Source organism: Podarcis cretensis (assembly GCF_951804945.1).
Source record: "Podarcis cretensis genome assembly, chromosome: 9".
In the NCBI taxonomy this organism is placed as follows: domain Eukaryota; kingdom Metazoa; phylum Chordata; class Lepidosauria; order Squamata; family Lacertidae; genus Podarcis; species Podarcis cretensis.
Window position 1 is genome coordinate 17,261,854 of NC_137178.1, and position 19,591 is coordinate 17,281,444.

Here is a 19,591-nt window from a genome sequence, read left to right on the forward strand (position 1 = left end):
TTTCTTTTACAAGCTGCTAACCCTGATGGCTGTTTTCTACCTCCACTCAAAGAAACAGTATGCTTCTTCATACTTGTTTCTTCAGCCGGCTGCACTGCAGAGGCCACACACAGCCGGACCTTTTATGCATTCCTGCCTCACCAGTCATGGCTGTGGCCAATCCCCAGCCAGCCAGCAAAGGGACTCCCCAAGACTTGGGCCCTGATTGGCCCATTTGAACCCTCCTTACTGGCTGGGGCATAACACCACCATGGTTGCAACAGCCGAGGGAAATTCCCCGTCGGTCAGCAACTATGCTGGTCTGGCTGGCTGGGAAGGAGGCGGAGGGTGAGGGTCTACAACAGATGCCCACCAGGAAAGCGGTGCGCGCCTATTGTTGGAAACTGCAGGAGTTGAGAGGTTCTTCTTTCAGGCTTCCCATAGGTATCAGGTGAGAACAGGATGCTTGCCTATATGTGCCACTGGCTTGATTCAGCAGGTTCAATCTTACTGAATTATTATATTTTATTCCTACAAATTGCATTGGTTTGTCTGTTGTGGAAAGCAATCCAGAATTTCAGTGAACTAAACTAACCAAACACATGGGCAATGGTGATTCTGGATGACAAGGTAAAGGTACCCCTGACCGTTAGGTCCAGTCGTGGACAACTCTGGGGTTGCATGCTCATCTCACTCTATAGGCTGAGGGAGCCAGCGTTTGTCTGCAGACAGCTTCCATGTCATGTGGCCAGCATGACTAAGCCACTTCTGGAGAACCACAGCAGTGCACAGAAACGCTGTTACCTTCCCACCGGAGCGGTACCTATTTTTCTACTTGCACTTTGACATGCTTTCAAACTGCTAGGTGAGCTGGGACCGAGCAACGGGAGCTCACCCCATCACGGGGATTCGAACCGCCAACCTTCCAATCAGCAAGCCCTAGGCTCTGTGGTTTAGACCACAGTGCCACCCGCGTCCCTTCCAGATGACAATGTACCATTTCCCAAATTCCTTTTGCTCAGCAACTATCCAAGGTGTGGGAACCTTGCCTTCTGGTCCCCCTCTCAACTGGAGAGAGATTGGAGTACCCATCGCTTGGCAAAATAATAAGCATGATACATGATAATAAGGCCTTTTTGCAATTAAGATCATTTGTTTGGAACCAGGGAATTTATTATCTTTCCCTTCATCTGAGCCGCACTTGCTTCCCCACCACTCAAAACGAGGTTACAATTCCTTAATCAGAGTAAACTAGCAAATGAAGCCAGTTGAGGTTTATTATATCCCTCCTTCCGTATTTTTCTTTTTCATCCTCCGTCTGGCAACACTGACATAATGCCTGCCTTCCGAGCTGCAGAAGCTGTCACCAGGATGGAATGGCCAGGGAAGAGGAATTAACTTTTCCAAGCCATGCCTACGAAACCATATCTAGAGTTGTAGGATGAGGACAATAAATCCCATCTTATTATCTCACGCATGAAATGTAACTAGGCTAATGACCATATGGATCAGACTAATGCGAGCAGAGTTTAATTTAGTAAAGGCATGAATAAAATTGAAAATTCTTACTTAATTATCCAGCAAAGGAGCACATAATAGCACCGGGTGCAACAGGAGTCATCTTTTAAGCGGACTTCCTAACGAAATGAAGCCTAGGGGAGATGAAAGATATATTCCGCGGCGTGTCTGTCTGCGCCTTTATAAATAAAATGCCTTTGAATTTGAAAAAGCTTTGGCACAGTGGTGTCCAGGAGGACATTTTGAAACTGGCCTAGCCAGGTTGTTTACCACCTGTCTCTTCTCTTTTTCTGCCTGTCCTCAAATTTAGGCAACAGGCCATTTTACATTTGCATATATTTCAATTCATTTACATGTAAATGAAGAATGACAGGATCTTCTCCCAGCCTTCAGGGGGGTGACCATATTAACCTGGCTAAAGGTTTCCGACCACCACCAAAGTGGCTTAATTTATATGACAGTAGAGTTGACACTTGATTTGACTGGAGCATTATTTGGAAGTGGGTTTCGAGGTTCTTGCTTGGGTGACCTAGAGAGGACACTTCGAACTCTCATGACACTTGGAACTTGTGGTCATTCAATGACGCTGAATATTGGAAGATTCAGGACAGAAAAAAGAAAACACTTCTTCATGCAACCAATTTTGTATTTTTATGCTGTGAACCACCCTGTGATCTTTGGACGAAGGGCAGTATACAAATAGAATACATAATAAAATAAATAACAGCTCATAGTTAAACTACAGTATAGAACTGCGTCCCTCAAGAGGCAGTGATAGCCACCAACCTAGATGGAAGAGGATTAGACAAATTCATGGAGGAGAGGACCATGATGGCGATGCTCTGCCTCCACAGTTGGAGTGCTTCTGAATATTCAGTGCTTCCAAATACCTGTTGCTGGGTAACCGCAGGAGGGAAAAGGGCCCTTGAACTAGAATCCTGTTTGTGGGCTTCCCACAGGCATCTGTTGGATCAGATGGGCCACTGGCAGAGAAATATCTGGATGTAGGATTAGAAGCCAGTTGCCCCAAGAAATACTCTGTTTGACTTATATGTTTATTAGTATAAAATGGCACAAAACCTGTTCAGAATTGCTTCTCTTACTGTGTAAATCATGAGTGGGAGCATTACGCCCAAGGGCCAAATGCAGTCCTTCGGGCTTTTCTATTGGACCCCCAAGTGTCTCACCATCCATACCCACGTCAGACAGTGTGATAAATAACAGTGTTTCGTGGAAGATGAACTGCAGCAGAACAGAAACACTGCTGCATGCAGTGCGTATGGGAAGGCAGGGATGGAAAGCAATGCTTCCTTGCATCCCTAGAAAGCATACAGGCCACCTAGTCACAGTCTTCCCCACTACGGTGAGATGTATCACATTTATATTTAAGCAGTTTTAATAATTGCTAGATTTGCACCTATATAAATTAGCATCTGTGTCCTCTTGTGTCCCCCCCCCCTCTCTCTAGGTGATGTGTGGACACCCTACTCCACACCTGAATTTTAGAGCAACCCATGTCACCCACATGCTAATATTTATTTATAGAACCTCAAGGGTTGGCAGGGGAGGAAGTGCAGCCAGGCTGAAGTTCATTGAAACTCAACGTTTTGTCATCTCTGCTATGCATGCATAAGTAATTACTGTGTGAATACAGATTAAGGCCTTTGCAAATTCAAGGATTATCAAAGCACTGGATCTTTTTTCAACTCGGCATTTGTTGAGAAGAAAAGAGCAATTCCTCCTAAAGCCCTACGATAAACTTTCTACAGGATTAAATAAGCAGGATCCTAAAACAAGGTCAGGGTCATGGGGAAGGTGGTCTCTAGTTGAGAAAAACCATATTTTGGCTTCAAGGAAGAAATTCACATCATCCTTTTTTACAAAAAGTTTGCACTGGTGCAAACAGGCCTTCAGGTACATAATTTGTTGGGCATCTCTCACTTCCAGAGGAATGGGGACATTGGCCAAGTCTGGACATAAGGAACAGCAAAGTGCCACATTGTCTAAATTGAATTGCTTGGTGACAAGTGATAGTAGCGTTCAGATGCTCCTTGCAGACTTCGCCTGAGCCACACTTGCCTCCCCGCCACTCAAAATGAGGTTACCATTCCTTAATCAGAGTAAACTAGCAAATGTAGAGTTGTCATACGTCCTGAATTTCCTGGACATAGCTGGGATTTGGCCATCAGAAACAGCGTCCGGGCGGAAATCACTGAAATGTCTGGGAAAACCCAGACGTACGGCAATTTCCTTTCCCCCCTTAAAAGTAGCTCAACAACTTTGGGCAAAACTAAAGCGCAACCCTATCAAATGAAGCCAGTTGAAGTTTATTATATCCATTCCTGCCCTTGCTCTACCTGGTCCACAGTACAGCACCACAAATCCAGTTCAGAGTGAGAGCACAAGCACTGCCCTCACTCTGAATGGGTGGACACTTTCCCCTCTGTTCGTTCCTCTCCAAACTGATGAAAGTGGGTGCTTATCACTGTTTGGGAAAGCCTTCCTGCAAGGTGGCTAAACCCAAATGTGAATTGACCGTTACACATCTAACACCATAGGCAGCTATTTCTTAGCTGTCTCACATCCCCTTTCAAGCAACATATTTCAGTCATGCCATTTTACACATTCAGCTGCCAGTCATCAGGTGTCGAGCGAACATGAAATGTGCAAGCACGGGCGAATCAAGCTTTTGGATGTTTGCAAAGGGTTACAACTTCTCTGAATGTGTTTGGAAACCTCTATTCTCTAATACAGAGGGGAATTTTTCTTTCACCGTACTGCCCAATGTCCTGGGGATCTTGATAGTGCATGAGATCTTTACTTCAAACACTTCAGAATAATTACGCTTATCAATGACCTTGACTAAGAAGGTTAGATCCTTTTCACTCATCTCCTGGTTGAGTGTTATCTTTTTCATGCAGCTTACATTAGCACTCAAGTAATCCATACAGTGTAATTAGCATGGAGTGGCCATAGGTTTTATATCCAGAAGGGGGAGGGAAAAAAATAGAGGTGTGATTTCTCTAGTGTGTTTTGTTTGACTATCGGCTAATTGACTCCGGTTCCATCATCAACACCACATATAGATTACAACAAAGGCAGGACAGATGATAATACATGCAAAACACCCAGGGTAGTACTCTATTGTTCGGCACTATCAATACTAATACGAACTAATTTGCTCGCCAAACCTTAACTTCAGGGCTTTGCTTTCCTCTGCTACAAAGGCTCCATAAATGAAGGGTCTTAAGGAGATCAGACCTCAGGGAGGACTAGACTGGGGAGCCTGTAAAATCTGTAAAGATGCCAGTTAAGCCATCTGTTAATAATGCTACTGCAATTTATTATATTCCAGGCCTGGAAACGCAAGAAACTTGGAGTTGAAAGAGCTTTGCCATCTAAAATAGCAGGTGTGGCATTTCAGATTCCATTTGTCTATTGACAGCCGGGGGTGGAGGGGAGATTTTAGGAAGGGGGGCAAGACTCAGCAATGTCCCACTCTTGGATTAATTCCATTATATTTCAAATCGTACAGCAAACACACACACACCCAAACATACACACATCAATATATTTTAAGAGCCTGAGCTTTGTTTATTTTCTTTATTATACGTTCCTACAACTACAGCCAATGTTATCAATGGGAAAAGTGGGCATCCTTTTTAAAGTAAAAAGTACATTGTTCCACTCATTTTTGCACCCGGCCCCATCGTCCACCGGCATGTGGCCCCCAGAAAGTTGACCAGAAGGAAATGCGGCCCATGGAAACTGAAAAATGTTTATCAGCCTTTTCAAAGGATTTGCTGTACTTTCAGCATATGCATCAAGCACACAACAAAGCTCACCAAAGTGTGCATAACATGAGTTAAATACTCAGTGAATGAGCAGACTACAAAGATAGAAGATCCAGAAAAACACACACGCACACACCCGTCCTCCCTAAGGGGTGTCCTTGCTGTAAAACAGTGGTTCTCGCCCTGTGGGTCCCCAGATATTGTTGGACTACAACTCCCATCATTCATGAGCTCTGGCCTTGCTAGCTAGGGATGGTGGGAGTTGTAGTCCAACAACATCTGGGGACCCACAGGTTGAGAACTGCTGCTGTAAGAGAACTGCATGCAGTAAGCAAATGAGATTGAAAAGGAGGGGATGAGTAGGGAAGACTCCTTGCCTTTATTTTCCTATTGCCTCCTGAAACTAGACCTAGGCACCCGGAGCGGTTTGCACCCGGAGGGCTGGGTGAGCATCCCCCCGGGGGGGGGTGCCACACGTGGTGAGCAGCGTCCCACGAGGGCAGGGGGTGCCAGATGTGGCGAGCAGTGTCCCACAGGGGGTACTGCACGCGGCGGCCCAGGGGGATGCCACGAGCAGTGAGTAGCGGCCCAGGGGGGCGGCACGCCAATGTCACCCCCTCTTAGGGATTCCACCCGGGGCATACTGTACCCACCGCACCCATCTTCTTCCGCCACTGGACCTAGCAGAGCCAGGTTCTTTGCACAGGAAGTTCTGGCTGCATTAAAAAGAGTCTGCGGTCCCACCTCAGTCACTTGGCTGTGCCTGCTGTTACAGTGAACACCTTTTGGCTCTTCTTTTGCTTGAGATAAGATTAGGACAGAAGCCCTTGCCTTTGAAGGTGTTCTGGCTTCAGCCGAGCCCAATATTCACAGCTTCAGTGTTCAATGGGTCAAGTGAGTGAAAACCTTCCGTCTTTTTAAAAAGTTTATCCAATTCTTCAAAACGTTAAGAAAACAAACAACGAAAACATGCCATGCCAACTAATCTTACCAGGGACATTCAGCTTAGACATATATAGAAATTTCAGAGTATTCATTTCTCATATCAATATGATAATTCGCTAGCCAAGATATACCCACTCCATAGCATGGTGTGGGTCATTGGGTGCTTTATTATTTCCATTAATAAAGCTGATAAATGGCTACCATTCAGTGTCAAGCTGATCATGAGCGGTCCCTGAGTTAGCACACCCATGGGAGGCAGCTGAAGGACTCTCCTCAGCCTTGAAAGCTGCTCCATCGCCAAACTTGCATGAACCAGCTAAAGTCAGCTTCCTGACCAGATGGAAGGGCAGTGGTTGTGGGATATTTAAAGTGCAGTCAAACCAGTGATTCATATATTGCTAGATAGGCACATGATGGGAGCTGAAGCTCACAGTTTTCCTGTATGTTTGCAAGAGAGAACTCTGTGAGAAACACTCCCACAGTGCCCTGACATTCTCTACCTGCCTGCGCACATCCTCTCTTTCTACTTTTCCATCTTCACCACCAAGCCAGAAATGTGAAAACATCTGCTACATCTGAGCGCCAATGCTCAGACACCATTTTAAGCCTGTCTGAACAAAGCTGCTGTGTCTGTTACTCTTTGACAAGTATTCTGAGTGAGTAAAGACCTGATGGCTTATGGGAGGCCACTGTGAGACTTGATGTGCCTTTAGCTGGATCACACAGGAATCTTATGTTCACAGAACTCACAGTATGATGCCTGGATCCAAACCCTTTCCAGTAAAATAAAAGCAGCCGCTTGTGACTTAAAGCAGTATCTTGTGACTTAAGAACTAAGTTAGAAGCAGAGGAAAACATGGGACACTTTAAACAGATTTGCCTGAATAAAAAGATTCCCTGTTTATCAAAGATGATGGCATCAATCTTATTTAATTCTTAAAGACAGTGGAGGATTTGTCTCCTTCCGTGGCCCTTTCCTCAGATTCCCATAGGCTGCTGATTCATCATGAAATTTTCACTATTTATGGGCCAACGCTATGTTCTTTCCTGAAGGCTAAACATGAATGCATCCCACTGAAGTCCTTTTAATTACATTAAAATGTATGTGCATAAACCAAAGGGGCCAGCATAATTCCTTTTAGTTCCCAGAGACCGAGTTGCATAACATTGAGGCAGTGAAAAGTCTTTAAGTGTGGGGATTTATGCACATCAGAAGGAAGAATGAGATTAAAGACCATTTCCTCTCCTAGTCACCTAAAGTTAATGAAGAATAGCCATCGGAAAGTGAAAATTCTGGGGCCACTACCCAAGTATAAAGAGGTAAAGGTACCCCTGCCCGTACGGGCCAGTCTTGACAGACTCTGGGGTTGGTGCGCCCATCTCACTCAAGAGGCCGGGGGCCAGCGCTGTCCAGAGACACTTCCGGGTCACGTGGACAGCGTGACAAAGCTGCATCTGGCGAGCCAGCGCAGCACACGGAAACGCCGTTTACCTTCCCGCCAGTAAGCGGTCCCTATTTATCTACTTGCACCCGGGGGTGCTTTCGAACTGCTAGGTTGGCAGGCGCTGGGACCGAGCAGCGGGAGCGCACCCCGCCGCGGGGATTCAAACCGCCGACCTTTCGATCGGCAAGCCCTAGGCGCTGAGGCTTTTACCCACAGCGCCACCCGCGTCCACCCAAGTATAGAAGCAACCATATATGGACTGTGTCTGTGTTCCTTCAGAATTGGGAACAGAGGCCTGAGAGTCTGTTTACATACATCACATGGATGGAATGCAGACTCAGAAGCCCAGATTGGATGAACATAAAGAAGAAAGGAGGTTGTTGCATTTAGCTGAAAGCCAATGGAGAATTGGAGGAGAACAGGATCATATCAGCATCTTACCTACTGCACCAAATTAACATTTCTGATTCTGGGAACACAATCATTGTGCTACTACACAAACTGCTATCCATTATTATCTCCGTAGATCATAGGAACATACAGTTCACTATTGTCTAGACTGGCAGTGGCTCCCTGGAATATCAGACAGGGGTTTCTCCCAGCTCAACTTGGAGATGCCAGGGATATGACCTGGGGCCTTCTGCATGCAAAGCAGATTGCTCCACCACAAGGCTACAGCCCTTACCCACCGAGTCTATGATTAGTTTATGACTTGGCTATTCAAAGCTGCAAAAATGGTGGATGGAGCTTGGAATTGTCCAAGCAACATGTCTACCAGGCTTGTTGTTGTTTAGTCGTTTAGTCGTGTCCGACTCTTTGTGACCCCATGGACCAGAGCACGCCAGGCACTCCTGTCTTCCACTGCCTCCCGCAGTTTGGTCAAACTCATGCTGGTAGCTTCGAGAACACTGTCCAACCATCTCGTCCTCTGTCGTCCCCTTCTCCTTGTGCCCTCCATCTTCCCCAACATCAGGATCTTTTCTACATCTACCAGGCTTACTTGCTATTTAATCATGGCACCCTAATCTGCCTCTGGTCTCAATTTGGCATGTCCTCCCTACTCACCTTGCTGGAGTCGGGTGGTTATTGCTTTCTGATGGTTGTTCCTCACCCTTCTCCATTAGCATCAAAACAATGAGATCAGGTGCAGGGTTTGGCCATGTGGTTACTTCCTGCACCCGATCGTCTGTTACATTGTCCATTAATATCGGAGATATTTATTTTAACGAGCTGCAAAACAGCACAAAGTTACATTTTATATATGCCTCGCATAGTTCAGCCTGGTGTGTTATGCCCTCTTCCAGGATTCACTATGGCTTTGATCACTGTCATCAGCTCCGTATCAGATGAACCAAGACCAAATCTCTGGGTTTGGGGTCAGCACACAGAGGTTCCAAAATGACAGCTAAGAGATGTCAGATTTAATACAAGAAAACGCTCCCACACCTTCATTTATCGTGGAAATGGAAATATTTTGACAGTCAGTTCTTTGGATCACTGAAACACAGTGCTTGAAGAAATTGCATCTGCCAAGTTCTCCATCTACACAAATGCAAGAGACAGAGAGACCTCTGTCCTCTTGTTAGATGCACTTATATTTATTTTTATTTGTGTATTTATTACATTTATGTCCTGTCTTGTCACTAAAATTATGGACTAGGTGGCAATGAAATATGAAATAAAATGCCAAACCATCAAATACATAAAAACAAGGCAGGGAAACATATAAATAAAATCAATGAAACTGATAAGAAACAAACAGTTAAAGTAATTGCGGCGTATTTGCAACAGCCATCAGAAGTTGCTTATGGCCAAAGGCCTGTTAGGATAAGACAACAACAATATATGGAGAGCCACAAGTTCATTCTCCCTGCTGTTGTTCTTTCTTTCTATTTCTATATTTAATGATTATTAATTTTTATTAAAGATTTTGCTGATTTACAAAAGTGTGCAATGTCTCTCTCTCGTGTCCCCCCCCCCCATGTAACATTTTTACAAATCATTTTCATTTGTTGAGACATTAGGAAGAAAAGGGGGAAAGAAGTGTGGGGGAGAGATGGGGGGGTCAGGGGGCAATGTTTCTATTTCACTTACTATATGTAGGGTTTGGTGTCAGCATTGCTTGTGCCAGTTCTTTGCTGTTCGCTTGTGTTCCTTTGATGGTGAGAGAGGTTGGGGTTGGCCTAAGGTGTGGCTGTTCATTTGTGGTTGGCTGTGGTGGTCTTTGTTTTCATGTGTGAGTGGGGTGGGTGGGTGTTTTGGATCAGGTTAGCCATATTGATTTGTATGCTGTTTGTGGATTTTGAGATGTGGAATGAAATACTTTGGGTCCCTCATATTGGAGAGATCTGCAAGGATGTCATTGATTCTTGATTGGGAAGAAATACCAGTGGATTTCGCAGAATCACAGTCACAGAATTGTAGATTTGGAAGGGACCACAAGGATCATCTAGTCCAACCCCCTGCAGTACAGGAATCTTTTAGCCAATATGGGACTCAAACCCACAACCACGAGATTAAGAGTCTCAAGCTCTACCAACCGAACTATCCCTCAGGGCATGACCATCATTACTTTTCACAGAATCATAGAATCTTAGATTTGGAAGGGACCTAAGGGTTATCTAGTCCAACCCCTTACAATGCCAGAATCTCAGCTAAAGCATCCATGACAGATGGCCATCTAACCTCTGCTTAAAAACCTCCAAGGAAGGAGAGTCCACGACCTCCCAAGGGAGACTGTTCCACTGTCAAACAGCTCTCACTGTCATAAAGTTTTTCCTTATGTTTAGTCAGAATTTCCTTTCTTGTAACTTGAAGCCATTGCCTCAAGTCCTTCCCTCCAGAGCAGGAGAAAACAAGCATGTTCCCCCTTCCATGTGACAGCCCTTGAGATATTTGAAGATGGCTATCATATTTCAGTCTCCTCCTTTCCAAGCTAAACATACCCAGCTCCTTCAAGCGCTCCTCATAAGGCTAAGTTTCCAAACCCTCAGTTGTCTTGGTTGCCCTTTTCGTCAAACTGTCCTTCAAAAATCAAGGCAACGTGTGTAAAGTAGGCATGAACTCATGTGAAATAAAAGCCAGAAGACACTCCGTATTTGTTCCTGAGTCATCTGTCACTTTGTAAGAGCACAACAGCCCTCCTTGTGCGTGTGTCAGGGACTCCTTGTGCGTGTGTCAGGGACTCCTTGTGCGTGTGTCAGGGACTGGACATTGGAGGAGGAATGGTAGAGACCATTCCTCCTGAACCTTCTCCTGAACCTTCCCAAGCAGAGGAGGACAGTATAGATTTACAACAGTGGTTTGCAGAGGATCTCAGTTCCGAGAGAGAAGTGGGGCAAAGCTGGGAAATAATGGGAGAAGCAGAGCAGGAACAGCTGGCAGACATGTTGTCACTAGACCCCCCCTTCTCCCAGAACCTGGCAAGCAATGAAAGTAGGAGAGCAGAGGGCTAAGAGACAATTGGCCCTAGGCAGCCACTGTAAGGGGGGACAGAGCTGTTGACACTGAGAAGGGAAGGGGGGAGGAGATTACCAGGAGCAACGCCATTGCCAAAGAGGCTGCATTTCTATGCCTCTCTCTGTGAATACCTCTGGTTGCGAACGGGACCCATTCCAGAGCCCCGTTCACAACATGAGCAGAATGCAACCCACATCTGCGCGTGTGCGGGTCACAATTCGCTGCTTCTGCACATGCGTGTGACGTCATTTTGTGCGTCTGCGCATGCACGAGCGACGAAACCCAGAACTAACCCTTTCTGGTACTCCTGGGTCGCCGCGGGACGCAACCTGAAAATGCGCAAACCTGAAGCAAACGTAACAAGAGGTATGACTGTACTGAATAAAACACATTGGTAAGGGCATCTTGTCTTTCCATTACTGGCAGCCTGCCATAAGGGAGGGGGATCGGATCCCCTGAAGCCTGACAAGGTGTGTGGCAGTGAGTGGCCACCAGCTGCACACAGATGAGCACCAGTGCACAGTGGCACACAGTGGCAGACTGGCATGAGCCAGTAATGTGGCGGGCAAGCAAATGGCATCGGTGGCAAGAGAGGGGCGGTTGTGAGGAGGCAAGCGGTGGCGGCGGCAGCAGATGGAGGCAGGAGGATGTTCAGATTTCTTCTTGGGAAATGTTGGAGCGTATGCAAAGGGGAACAGGGATGGACTACAGTGCAGCCTTGCCCTCTCTGCTGTAGCTTGATGGAATGGCTGCTGCCCTGTTACAGGTGATGGAGGTGAATGCCTGGCCTCTCAAGCTTGGTGATGATGGAGGCTCTACATCTCTTCCATCGACAGGTGTGTATACACACACACCATTGTGATCACTGCACTCTTTGCTTGTCTCTTTTCTCTGTAACATGCTAAAAAAAAAAGTGGGGGATTAGAGCAGGGGTCAGCAAACTTTTTCAGCAGGGGGCCGGTCCACTGTCCTTCAGACCTATATTTTAGAAAAATAAGATGAACGAATTCCTATACCCCACAAATAACCCAGAGATGCATTTTAAATAAAAGGACACATTCTACTCATGTAAAAACACCAGGCAGGCCCCACAAATAACCCAGAGATGCATTTTAAATAAAAAGACACATTCTACTCATAATTAAGTTGTGTTTGTTGTGACGTGGGGTTTGTGATTTCAGCTCTCTTGACATAATATGCTGGAGACAGTTCTCTAGTAACACTTCTTTATTAAAGCAACAAGACTGAGACTTGAGGAGGGGAGAGCTACATTTATAGGGACAGGGAACTAGCTAGAAAGGATACATTTTGGAGGGAACAATAACAGGCAATCACAGTCCTGCCTTTTGGAGGAAACCAATAAGACAGAGGATCCAAATACAGCAGCTTAAATGAACCAATAGTAGCTGTACCCTCTGGAACCAAAAGGCAGTTACTTTACCCTAATGCAAATACAGACAATAATAATACAGATATAAAATCCTTTGACTCAATGCACAACAGTGTTGTTCTTATTATGTTTTTTTTTCGTGAAGAATTTATTTTCTGTACATTTGTGTGTATATGTGTGTATGAAAATTAATAAAGAGATTTTTTTTAAAAAAAAAGACACATTCTACTCATGTAAAAACATGTTGATTCCTGGACCATCCGCAGGCTGGATTTAGAAGGCGATTGGGCCGGATCCGGCCCCTGGGCCTTAGTTTGCCTACCCATGGATTAGGGAGATGAAGAAATCAGGCACCACATAAATGTGCAAATCCCAATGTGCTGGCATTTCCTTCCAATAGGAGTTTGGGCCTCTGAGATGGGTAAAATCATATGCAACTGCTGATCCACATTTCAAGTTGTCATTCAGGCAAAGGATTAGGGCAGTGGATTCCCCACCAGGCCGTAAACGTAGCTGGATTTGCCCACATGGGAGGAACACCGAAGAGAAAGATGCAAACGAAGGATATATCCAGAAGGCAAAGATATTGCTCCTCCACATATGACTAAAGAATAACATTAAACATGAAGCGTGCAATGATTTCTTCCAGGATTTGCAAACAGCCTCAGCGGCATTTTTCTCAAGAATTTCTGTGGCTTCGTGGAGAACTCCCGAGTCAGTGTTGTAGGCCTTGCAGCCATGGGGGCGGGGAGGCTCTCTTTTTTGCTTTTCAATTATTCCCCCCGTGTACATAGCTAGTTGGATTCTGTTTATCACTTTGGTACCTACTACTAACCCCATAGGCAGAGTAAGTGGGATCTTATCTTTCAGTGTTTTATTAGACTCAGCTTTTGGTCTCCTCAAGGAATATATAATGAAATGACACCCTGCTCTGCCTATATAGATTGCTGAATTACAGGAAGACCTGCCACTGTTATGTCAATTTGACTCCGAGCTCACTTGTCCCAAAGGCACAGAGGGACAAAAAGAAAAGAAAAAAATAGGTGTAATGGATCAGAAAGGAAACAGAACATACTATGGCTAAACAGCTATTCCCCTCCACAAAGACTTCAATGTGTTTTATACCTCTTTTCTGAGTAGGGATGAGGCAGAGAGTTGATTTTGTTAACATTTAAGGATGAACCTACCTAATTCACACTTTTACAAAGCCACACGAGAAAAGAAACACAGCCGTCACAATTCCTCCGACTTTTTTGCAATGTAATATGTACAAAAATGTATATACTAGAGGTAAAGGTAAAGGTAAAGGTACCCCTGCCCGTACGGGCCAGTCTTGACAGACTCTGGGGTTGTGCGCCCATCTCACTTAAGAGGCCAGGGGCCAGCGCTGTCCGGAGACACTTCCGGGTCACGTGGCCAGCGTGACATCGCTGCTCTGGCGAGCCAGAGCCGCACACGGAAACGCCGTTTACCTTCCCGCTGGTAAGCGGTCCCTATTTATCTACTTGCACCCGGAGGTGCTTTCGAACTGCTAGGTTGGCAGGCGCTGGGACCGAGCAGCGGGAGCGCACCCCGCCGCAGGGATTCGAACCGCCGACCTTTCGATCGGCAAGCCCTAGGCGCTGAGGCTTTAACCCACAGCGCCACCTGCGTCCCTAATACTAGAGGTATGTTTGTGTAAAAGTGTATATATTTAGTGAAAATAACATGCAAATCTGCATTACGTCGGGGAAAATCCCTTGCAAGAAATGTATGTCTTAGGCAAAACTGCATACAAAAATGTGAATTTTAGGGGAAGTTTGCACTAAAATGCTGGTGGATTTTTTTGATGACTCGAATGGATGAAGCTGATTAGCTAAACCCATTTCATTATGGCTTTAGACCTGGGCTTGGTACCAAAATGGCTTCGGTCACCCTGACTGATGAACTTTATGCGGGAAAGGGACAAGGGAAGAGTGACCCTGTTGGATCTCCATGATTTCTCCATGGTATTTGAAACCATTTGGTTCTGTGGCTTGGGAGCTGGAGATACCATAGTGCTTCCATTCTCGCCTGCAGGACTGATACCAGAGAGTAACATTGTGAGAAGTCTGCTTATCTTAAGGGCCTGGGTGAAAGCATCAAGCATCTCTGATCTCCCATGTACCCCAAAGTGAGCTTCATGGAAGAAAATCTAAGATATAAATATAAAAAAAACACATACATTCCTGCAAGCACTGCACGTTATAGTAGCTAGAAAACAGGACAGCAACTTTGAATGACAGCAGCCATTTTTGAGTTGCAGTACACCTTATACTTTTGGTCACAAGTTCACAGCCACTCTTTTTGAGGGAACTTAGCAACCAGAGCAGTGTTCATCCATATTAATCTGACTTAGTCCATTTCTTGCAAGAAGGTGGTTCTCTTCCTCCGCCACCGCTGCCTCAAGGAAAAGAAGATTCCTTAGACAGAAAAACCTGTTGGAAGCCCAGACCTTTCATCTTGAGAAAGGATTACAGCCTGAACCAAACAGGTTTTTTTTTCAAGGGACCCCTGACCATTAGGTCCAGTCGTGACCAACTCTGGGGTTGTGGCGCTCATCTCGCTTTATTGGCCGAGGGAGCCGGCATACAGCTTCCGGGTCATGTGGCCAGCATGACTAAGCTGCTTCTGGCGAACCAGAGCAGCGCACGGAAACGCTGTTTACCTTCCTGCCAGAGTGGTACCTATTTATCTACTTGCACTTCATGCTTTCAAACTGCTAGGTTGGCAGGAGCAGGGAAAGCGCCACCCGCGTCCCGAACCAAACAGTAAAGCAACAATTAAATATAAAACCTCAGCATTTTTAAGAACAAAGTTAAGGATATCTCACATTGACTCAGGCACCACAAAGATGGGGAACTGAAAGCTAAGGCCTTAACAGATGTGGCCCATGATCAGTAACGATAATAGGAAACGTCACAAATTGTTGCTTCTTTACAATTTACCCTCCGTGCACCAACATTTCAGGCCCAAATCCATATGGGAAGCAAGGAGTGACTGAGAGCAGCAAAAATGTCCCACGTTGTCAAGATCCTGTATTGCCTTATGAAGCACCTGAGTCCTACTGTACTACTAGAGGAATTCTCCTGTGATTTCGCCCAAGTCCATTTGTCCCTTACATTGTGACCTTGACATTGTTTAGCCTTGCTTTGCGACCTCTGCCTCTGCTTCTGTCGAAAGATGTCCCATCCTACCCCTTGAAAAAGCGAAGCATTCCATCTGTGGCTATTGAAGCCTATTTCCTTATTCCACCTGCCAAATGAACTCTTCTCAACAAGGCAGGAGTGGGCAAGCACAAGCAAGAGATATATTCTTCAGAAGGCATTTGCTCACTGAACCAGGAATGGCTGCTGAAGTTTGGGAATGAAATCCATCTTCCACTTGCCAGTGATTATATCGAAAGCCCCCTACAGTCCCGGGTATGAAACAATAAAGCGGTTTTCCCCTTCAGCAGCCCCCTGCCCGCTTCCTCTGCTACAAAGGTAAGTATTACATTAAGTCTCCAGACACTTACAACCCTCTGATTCCGGACTGACATATGGCTTAATTATATACTGTTTTGCACTCCCTGTGTCCCTGAGTGGAAGGAAGTTCCAAAGAAGCACTGAATGGAAAGACTCCTGTAGGATTTGTAGCGTTTTGTTATATCTATTTGTTCAGGGTTGTATATGGCGTGTTTTATAACAAACAAACAGAACAGAGTGGGAAACGCAGTAAGTGCACAAACTAGCTGTGTTAGAGCCAATCCACGTTAGGTTTTTGTAAATGAATACATAAATGGTCAACGTTGGACCCTGTCAAACAACCCCAAGGCTAGAGGACTATAGGCTTCAGACATATGGCTCTGGCCACGCCCAGAAAGAAAGTACATCCAATGAGGTACTGAGCTGTGAAGTATCTCACCAATCGGGTGGGGAGAAATTTGATTCATTTTGTAATTAAAGGTGAACTTTCTGAAACAACAGCCAAACTGAAGCACAGAAATTCTTCGAAATTCATATTTTTCTGAATTCAGCTATGCCAACTAATGTGTACGAAGCTGTGTATATGAAGTTAAAGTGCACATACAAATGCATGCATTAGAGAAATCTACAAAAATGCAAACGCAACACGCTGGCTAATAACTGTTAGTGAATATATAATCGGTGTCATAACCGATTATATATTCACTAACAGTTATTAGCCAGCGTGTTGCATTTGCATTTTTGTAAATTGTTACATTTTGCAACACGGGGATTTGTGTTTGCATGAGAGAAATAGCATACAAACACGCATGGTGTTATTGGGAACTGCTTTGCAAAAATGTGCACATTAAGCAAAATTGTACATGAGAAAGGCTGTATTCGGAGGAATTGGCACTAAAATGCTGATGGGTCTTCATAAGGATATTTATATATAACAGATGCAGAAATGTGGAGAAGCAAATGTAATGCTGGGAGAAATGAGAAACTGAAAGAAACCAAAATTGACATATTTACTCATCCTGCTTGGAAAGTGGACAGATTTCTGCATACACAGTACGAGTGGGAACCTACAATAAAATGCTACAGCGTAAATTGCTCCTTGTCATGGATATGAGCAATTCTGCAACAGTCAGTATTCCATGGCTACTGACCCCAACTCACCTGCATGGAGTCCCTCTTAACTAGGGCTGCCATACGTCTGCGAATTGGGCTGGGAAACGGCATCCAGGCAGATTTTCGGCAAATTGGCAAAAATGTCCTGGAAAAGTCATGTATGGCGGAGGTGTGTGTGTGTTAATACAGTGGTACCTCAGGTTAAGTACTTAATTCATTCCAGAGGTCCGTTCTTAACCTGAAACTGTTCTTAACCTGAAGCACCACTTTAGCTAATGGGGCCTCTCACTGATGCCACGCCGCCGGAGCACGATTTGTGTTCTCATCCTTAAGCAAAGTTCTTAACCCGAGGTACTATTTCTGGGTTAGCGGAGTCTGCAACCTGAAGCGTATGTAACCCGAGGTACCACTGTGTGTGTGTGTGTGTGTGTGTGTGTGTGTGTATATCTTTTAAAAATTCAAAAAAAGGCCAAAAGCTCAACAACTTTGACCCATCCACCCTCTTTGTCCGGATTTTCACTTTGGAGAATATGGCAACTCTACCCTTAACAATTTGTTGTAGTTCCCCAGGCCAGATGATACTGCTCTCTTGTGTGTACTTCATTGACTATATGAGCAATACTTACATCCTGAACATCAGAAACAGAATGGTAAACCTACCTTTGAAAAATTCTGCTAAAATTGGAGACAACCAGCTTTTAAAACAGGAGCTACAGTCACTGGGTTTCTTCCCCATTTTCTTTTAATGGTATCAGAATGACATCTCAGATACCTACACAGACACAGTTACTAATAAATATCTGCTTTGTTGTATCTTGCAAGCACTTGATTTTTCTGGGTGTTTATGATAAAGCAGTTGACATGTTTTTAAAGCATTTTATCACCAGGAAACATTTCCATATACTTTTTTCCCTTAAAAGCTGTGCAGTGCTTCTTAAAGCATTATACCTAAGCAGAACATATGTTCAAGATTCTTCTGTTCTGCCTCATTTATTTATTAGTTCTCTCTGCCCGGCCTGCTAGAATTTTGGCCTGGAATCCAGAAGAAGTTGCAGACTGGACTGCCTCTGATCATATGTTATATATTGGCATGACAAAAAGAGCAGTTAAGACTTAAGACCTGCATTTATTTGTGAAGGCAAATGTCGCATTCAGACTGACAATACTTAAAAGGTGTTTGACCTTTTGGAAGCATTGACCTTATGGAAAAGATGAACCACAAACTGGGACTAGGAAGAGAAACCAAGCACAAACACACATTTGCTGGAGAAGGGTGGTGTGTTTTTTTCTCCATTCACAAAACCAGACAGAGGGCCTTTTCGGTGGTGGCGCCCACCCTGTGGAATACCCTCCCAGCAGATGTCAAGGAAATAAATAACTATCTGACTGTTTAGGGAAGTTTTTTATGTTAGATTTTTTCCCCAATTTTTAATATTATGTTGGGTGCTGCCCAGAGTAGCTGGGGAAATCCAGCCAGATGGGCAGGGTATAAATAAATATATTATTATTATTATTATTATTATTATTATTATTATAAAACCAAGTGCCAGTTCCAAAGTTTTATATACTAACTTGTGAATCACTTAGTAGGAACAGGTATGACAAATGTATATTGTTATAAGAAGAGATGTAATTTCAGCAATCCTGTATGTGTATGTACAAGAATACAGGTTTTCTGGGTGTTTTCATAATGTTTTTTTTTTTGGGGGGGGGGTGGTCTGTAGCTTTGTTGGGTATGGTTTGCCTTTGTTTCGAGAATATATATGTGATGGTTCTGAAAATAATACTAACACATGAAAAAAGAGACAAACTAGCAATACAAATTCCTCTATAAGTCTTTTTGTTTTTATTTTTGTTAATAATAATTTATTCATATAAACACATACAAAATACAGTAAAAGTAATAAGTTCAACCAATACAAATGCATGCAGAGGTAGAAAAAATAAAATGGAGATACAGTGGAGGGGGGGAGTAACTGAGAATACAAAACACTGTCAGCATTCAACTATCACATATTAAAAAGGGAGTTAGTCTTCAGACATGATGAAAGCAGAGTTGAAATCCTGAACAGTGAACTACCACCCATTTTTGGGTACTGTACAGCTCAGGGGGTACTGTGTATACACAATGCCCTCAAACTCGTTTGGATATCGAGTTGTAATCCTGTTCTTTCAGTTCTTTGGGAGGAATAGCAAATGATTCTGATGACAGTAGCGGCCATCTGTATTTCCGAGCTTTGGCAGGGGCAGGGACACCCTTGTTCCCGATATGAAACACCAGCTGAGCTGTAAAACTGGATTTCCTCTTCTCCTAACCTGATGGGAGCCCCGCTGTGCTGTTGTCATTAGCCTGCGTTGCAAGGACAGGCTTTCAGGCAGTGCGGTTTTTAAACAGGCAGCACCACTCTGCTGCTTTAACTAGTGCAAAATTGATCCATCCCTTTAGCCCCCGAAAGGCGGCAC